This window comes from Enoplosus armatus, chromosome 2, assembly GCF_043641665.1.
Source record: "Enoplosus armatus isolate fEnoArm2 chromosome 2, fEnoArm2.hap1, whole genome shotgun sequence".
NCBI classification, from domain to species: Eukaryota; Metazoa; Chordata; class Actinopteri; order Centrarchiformes; family Enoplosidae; genus Enoplosus; species Enoplosus armatus.
In genome coordinates, this window is record NC_092181.1 from 19,403,610 (window position 1) to 19,411,126 (window position 7,517).

Consider the following 7,517-nt stretch of genomic DNA (forward strand, 5'->3'; position numbering starts at 1 on the left):
TTATCAGCTTATTGCAGTATTAAATAAATGTTTAGATTTGATTACTTTCAGGGCAACAAATAGATACATTAATAAATGTTTCATCATTTCTTCTTCAAGAACTTCAACCTGGACAATCTTTCAGCGTGGAGAAGGCTTAAAAATACAATTTATCAATCAATCAAACTTTATTTGCTTAGCATCTTAGTTCAATTCAAGGTGCTTTACAGATTACAAACTGATAAAATGAGACAGTACAAATGGACAAAGTATGACAATTTGAGTCTAATGTGCACGACAAATAAAAATTATGATACTTATAATAATAACTAATAATGAAACCAATATAATAAAGAAATAAAACCACAAAATGAAATAAATAATAGCCATAAAACATTCTAATGAAAAGCCAGGTTTTTAGTTTACGTTTTAAAGATACAGCACATCGAGCTGCTCTCAGGTCCTCAGGCAGACTATTCCAACGGCTCAGAGTATAAAAACTAAATGTCCCTGTCCTCTTCTTTGGAACAACTGAAAGACTTGTGCCAGAGGACCTTAGGGGCGCTACTGCTTCATAAATTGCAAGCATGTCAGACAAGTAGAGTGGTGCAAGACCATTAAGTGCTTTGAACTTTTTTGGCCACTTGGGGGCAGTGGAAACAAGTTACGAACACAACATTCACATGTCATCAGCTTTTAAGTTGATATAGCAAACAGACAAAGATAATGGTAACATGTTGATGTTTAGCAGGTTTGATGTTTACCATGTTCACTCTGTTGGTTTACCATGTTAGCATGCTAACATTTGCTAATTAGCACTAAAAGGAAAAGTAAGGAAATCATAGTTTAAACAATCCATACTGGGGACCATGAATGTTTGGACCAAATGTTTTGCCAATACATCCTGTAGATGTTGAGATACATCACAGCATAAGTGACAGCTTTGACCTGCTAGTGTTGCTAGAGGAAAAGTCAGAGGGTCACCAAAGTTATTAGAACGTATCCTTGAGGGATCTTGGGTAACATTTCAGAGAAAGACAGTACACTAGATAGGATTCTTTACTTGAAAGCCAGGCAGTGCACAGGTGATCAGTCCAACACAAGCAAAAACATCCAGGCAACATCAACCAAAAACCAGAGAACAAGGCGAAGTCCAAAAACCAAAGAGACTAACACTGGAAAGAGATAAACACAAGAGGAAGAACAAAGACAATCTGGCAAGGGAGCTTGTGACAACAGGGGAGTATATAATGGGGCTGGATGAAGGCAAGACCAGGGGCAGGTAAGGGAATGCAGGTGTGGATAATCAGGGTTGGGAGAAACATGAGGGCAGGAACTGAACACGACAGTAAAGGTTAGTATCAAAATAAAACAAGAAACACAACGGGCAAAGATTAACGGGATGTTACACCTTGAATATCTGTCGTAAATTTCATAGCAATCCATCCAATAGTTGTTGACGTGTTTCAGTCTGGACCCAAGTGCTGGACTGACCGCCCAAGATTATCATCCAAGTAACATCCTAAAAATCCTTTTTAAAATTTTCGGAAAGTGGTGAAGGGTGCATTGGGGGGAACTTGTGACCTCAGTATTTCTAAGATCCTGGCTGAGGCCCATGAGAGTATAATAATCTAGAGAATTTGTGGGTAGCGTGGGAGATAACACGTTTTTTTGCTTGATCAAGACTCGAAATTATTCAAAATCATAACTGCACTGTCTATCCAAGGTGTTTATTTTCACAGACTTAAAAGAGTTCATTTCTGTGTCGGTTCAGGTACAAAAAGGAGGATTAACTTCCTTTGCAGTGTTGCAGACAATGCAGAGTGATACAGGCTGTGTTGTAACAAAAGCATCGAGGTCAGAGGTAATGAGTTTCACAGGGAGGATCTTCATCTCAGGCTGAATCTCCATACAAAGACATTCGATTGCGTTTTATCCGAATCATCTCCAGGACTCACTTTGGATATTTCAGAATCTGAAGCACAAATCTGTCCGTCTGTCCTCTTTAACACTTAATTTCTCTCTCAAGATAAGGGCTTTCCTTCCATTTTCTCTCTGTGACAAAAGGCAGTGATGTAGCAAAAGGAGCTTATCTCTCTGCAGGGCAGTGTGATGGCTTTACCTCAATGGCAGAAAAGTACTGTTCAAGACATGATCAATAGCTACAGTACATTGATCTACAGTATATGTGTATTCTTCTGTCTGTCTCTCTCTCTTTCTGTCTGTCACTATCCCCTATATCAGTGTGCAGTTTGTTTGGGATCTTCTCGCTCCACCAGGGGACCTATGATTTATGGGCACATCTGTCAACCATAATAAAGCAGTCTCTAATGAAGCCAGGGAAGGTGACCTTTGTGTATATATGTGTGTATGTGTGTGTGCTTTTTTCAAACGTGCATCTTTGCACATGTATGCTCTATTACAAAGGTTACGAGGGCATGTGCTTGTGAGCCGAATGGTAAGCAATCAATGATGAGCTCTAAAATGCTGGATACCTGCATGTATTTATAAGAAAACAGAGATAGGAAAGACATACAGACAGACAGACAGACAGACAGTGTGTAGCCACAAAACAGTGAATGTTAGAGGAAACAAAAGGGGTACTCTTCATAAAACGGGAATTGTTTGATAAAGGAACACACTCACACAGCCCAACGCTGCACCACAAACAAATGTAGGCCACATATTCCACTGGGAACAGAGCGGCCATCAGGAGGACGAGCCTCACTTCCAGCTATCTGGCTAATACAATACGAGGATAAATAAGGGAGAGGAGCAGTACTAGACCGTTTTATGTGAAATATTCTGCAGAGTGGAGGCCAGCACAAGCTCTAATCACCTAACCGTTACTGGCTTAGGATGCTTCATTATGATATCATTGTCAAAGAGAGGAAGGGGCGCCTGGGACAGAGAGAAATGGAGGCTTGGAGAGAAAAGGGAAAAGCACAGTGAGAGAAAGAGCCACACAGAAGATGAAAAACGATTGTCAAAAACAGCACAGAAATGGTTGAAATTGGAAACATTCAAAGCCTCCACCAGTCAGCAGTTAAATCTCCGGAGCAGTTTTGAAGGCTGTGTTATGTTGAATTAAATGGCAACACTGTGATCACCAGCCACCCCTAATTACCCACTCCACAATCTCAAAATATGATCTGTAAATAGTAATTAACGCTCATCCCCATGATAAAAGTGTATCTAATATGCCACAAATGATCTGTGAGTGGATAGATTTGATCCTCATGATGGTCTAGATAATTGTAATGGCTTCTGTCCAAGTACTGTAGCATCTGCAGGGCTTCTATAAGGGTTTCTATATGAGCTGAAGAAGCTAACGTGTTTATGGAGCTAACTGGGTCACTGCAAGCAGATCTCAAATCCCAATACCAGGACAGCAACTTATCTGTGGGACTTCAATTATAGCTTGAAAATGTTGCTGCTGCCCTGAATTCCCCCCAGAATCTGAGGATGCTATTACTGAGTTACACATAGTGTGTGTTTACACTTTGAAATGTAAAAAAAAAAACACATCTGCAGTGACATCCTAATACGACTAAGTCACGTCAAGATAGTGTATAATCTTTTCCACTAATGAACAACCTCATTTGGTATTTCAAAGTTACCTCAAACATTAAGATTTTTAGATTATTATTAATTATTCAACTGTAGATAAACATCTCAAAAACTAAATAAATACTTAACCTCATGCACAGATTAATTTCACAATAGCATGTACATTTTTATTAATTAAATCAAATCTGACAATGCCTCGACCTTGCATATAGCATACATAAAGCATATAGAAAAATAGTGTGAATGCATGACTTTTTATGAATAACAAAATCCAGTAAATATTTCACGCCACACTAAAATATCTGTTTTTTTAACATCTACTCCTTGCAACACAGTTTCCCTACAGCTTGTCTGCTTGCCCAGAGTACCAGCACCATTAGTTTCAACATCTCAGCGTGAGTCAGGGGAGGCCCTTGGGCTGTATCAGGGGGCTTCCTGCTTCCTCGCATGGACTAGCAGTCTTTCATTTTAGCTTCTGACACAGCCTGGGAGTTTCCTTGTTAAGTGGTAACACTTGAGAGATTATTATTTCGCTCTCAAGCTGGGTATTAGTGCTGAACTGTCACGGCCATGTCTCAAAGATACGCATTTAATCACCAACGTTCTTCATCAACGTTTTTAACAGCACATTGTTATAGGTTATGAGTTCTGTTCTTTAATGAATTACAAAAAGGAATGACTACACTTCAATGTTAAATTGTGATAGATATATTATGCAATTATTTATTATGGCATCACTAATGTTTGCATATTAGAGAAACAAAATATAGCACATTAATGGTGAGGTGGAGCAAAGTATCCTCTATAACGAAGTGAACTTTTATAAGAAGCGAAAATGTACATTATTGTACTTTCCTTTCTATTTTTAATACATTTTATTTGTTTTATGGCATTTGAGCTCCATTGTTTAAACACACACAATAAGGCACACTGTTCCACAGTGTGACATGTTCCTTCATCAATCCTACATACATCGCCCTGCTACTGGAGCACCAAATGTGTAGTAATCCACAGCTGAAAATAGTCCCCACCAACTGTACTAATTATTCCTGTTTGAGTAATGTTTGCTGAAAACTGCAGCGCCCAGCTGTTGTAGGAAATTACTGAGCCTTTTAAAAAAATGAAACTATATTTTAGTGACCCATTTTTAAAGACTTATGTCTTCAGTAGGAAATAATGTGCCACAGACAGGGTAGTTTAGTAAGAAAGTATTAGAAGAATAGTTTGACAATTTGGGAAATACCCATATCCGCTTTCTTGCAGAGAGTTAGATGAGAAGATTAATAACACTGGTAAATATGTAGCTGGAGCCAGCAGCTGGTTAGCTTAGTCTAGCATAGAAACTCGAAACAAGGGGAAACAGCTAACCTGGCTTTATCTAAACAAATTACAATACAAAGACTGTCTAAACAAACTATATTAAACAAACAATATATAACGTGTTAATTAGTGAGGTACTGTTGGACAGAGGTAGGCTAGCTGGTTGCCCCCGTTTCCAGCCTTTATGCTAAGCTAAGCTAACCGGCTGTTGCCTGAAGAATAAGTATTTCCAAAAATGTGGAACTATTCCTTTAAGAGAAGGACTAACCCACTGACGGTTTTGGGATTTGTTGCCAATACAAAATAACACCAGCCATATCCTTATGTAAGTTATGTACATTTCTTAACAGTTGACAGGAGAGACAGGAAACCCACTGGATGAGCCTTATGTACCACTGGGTCAACAGTATGCTCCACAGCTGGGTATTTTTTCCCATATAAGAATATACAGTGCAGTTGTGTGCACAAGGCATGTGTTAATTAAAATACCTATGGAGGACACGGGGCACACAGTCTGTGAGGTGAATATTGAAGGCAAGTTAAATGCTGTCCTCTGGTAACTTTAACAGTGGGTGGTATTTGTCCATGTGCCTTTGAAATCCCTCTCCATGCTCCTTGTCATTGGAATAAATCTCCCTCTGTGCTAACTACCGCCTGTGGCCGAATCTAATCCGCACTTCCAAATGGGAACCAGGCATAACGACACAGTGGGCAGGGGGTTATTAAAAATTGAAACACAGCTAATTAAAGCTAGGGTGAAAGAATCAGAATTAAGGCTGGTGACCGGGCATACAGAAATGGACAGAGTCAATGTGTAGCGGAGAAACTAACCTCGACTGGAACAGGAAGGAGACAAGGAGGAGGGGAGAGAGACACGTTCATCTACCTGAGGCTGAACTTGATATTTAATATGACTCTACAGATTAGTGATGTCAGTTTGTCATCCTTCCATCTGCACTGTGGTATAACAATTTTAAATAAGAGAGTATGTATATAAAGAGGTCATGGGGGTCCCTGCTTCTTCCAGAAGCATACACAGGCTCTTGTTCTTACACAAATCTGAGCAGGTAGGATGAGACAGATATGAGCACAACTTAGAAGCTGTGGATCAAAAAAGGCATTAGGATTAGACGGTTCAGCCTACGCTGCTCTTTACAGCACAGAGATTACGAGTACAGAAAACTTTTTTTCCCCCTGCTATCACATCCTGACATTAACAGGAAGTGACATGCTTGTTAAGACAATAACAGCAGTCGCCTGAAATCAGTGTTTCACCGGTCAGGACAGTAAATTCACACTGAAAGGAAGTGTTCACCATCAAAGAATGGTTTTCTGGAAATATTCCTCTGTCTATGAAGGGTCTTAGTTAAAGCAAAGCCCTTTGAAAAAATATGTTATTATTATGTTTTTACACTGAACGATGAAGGCTGGGAATCACATGACAGGAACATTATTAACATTAGACCTGAAGACTTTAATTACATTAGATGAGCAGACGATCTCACACTGAGATTCTATTGAATTGCATACATTTGACACTCAGTATTGTGTCTAGGGCTGCAACCAACAATTATTTTCATTGTTGATTAATCGTTTGGAGTATACAACACAAGATCCTAGATCCTAGAGCCAAAGGTGATGTCATCAGATGTCTTGTTTTGTCCAAAACCCCCAAAATAAAATGTACTATATTGTAAGACAGGGAAAGGCTTCCTCTCATTTGAGAAGCTGCAACTATCAGGTCATTGGCTTGTTTGCTTGAACAATGGCCTAAATGATTAATTGATCGAATAGTTGATGATCAAATAATCGATTAATCATCTAATCTTTGCAGCTCTAATTGCATCTTTGTTTGTATCTACTGATTTGCAAAACAGCAATTTAAAATATTCTACATATGGCAGTTATACTAATTTTAAACACACATTTTCAAATAATATAATTTTTCCAAGGATCTGTCTGTGGCCCAAACATTTTTAATTGCCTTTATCCTAAAACCAACATTGATTTGGAATTTATTCTGAGCTGTCTTGAGGTTTTTAAACCCTGCTTTAAAACTTAAAGCCCCTTTATACCTACAGTCCTGTCAGTTCTGTTGCACCTGTTAGGGCCTTTACCATTCATGGAGATTTGTGACATCACTTACAGTCATTTCCAGCACAGCTCCACCCAATTTCAACCTGACTGGAGGTTTTATGCCACATTCAAGTCATAAATGGTAGAAACGGGAAAGGTTCTCATGTTAGCCACATGCGAATATCATTGGACAACTTAAGGCAGTTGTATGATTACAGAGTTGGTCGTGTGAGGGTTAAAAATACTGTGCACTGACAATATAACACGTATCCATTAAATGTGGCTTTAATTACATTGAATGACGGACCTTGGCTGACATGAGGCATCCATGTTTGTTTGGTTGTCAGGCACTTCTGTGTTATTAGGCGCCAAGTCAGATGTATATCAGAACTTTTCCCGTTTCCCAGTCTTAATTGGATGTCAACTTGGATGTTGACGCGTACACTGTTTACAAGTCAGAAACCTGTAATTACGAAAACTCAAATATGACACTTAACGTCTTCTCTTCGATTTAGAAAGTCTTGGTATCCTAACATTTCTTACGCTGATTTATTTTTAGATTAACATTCTTT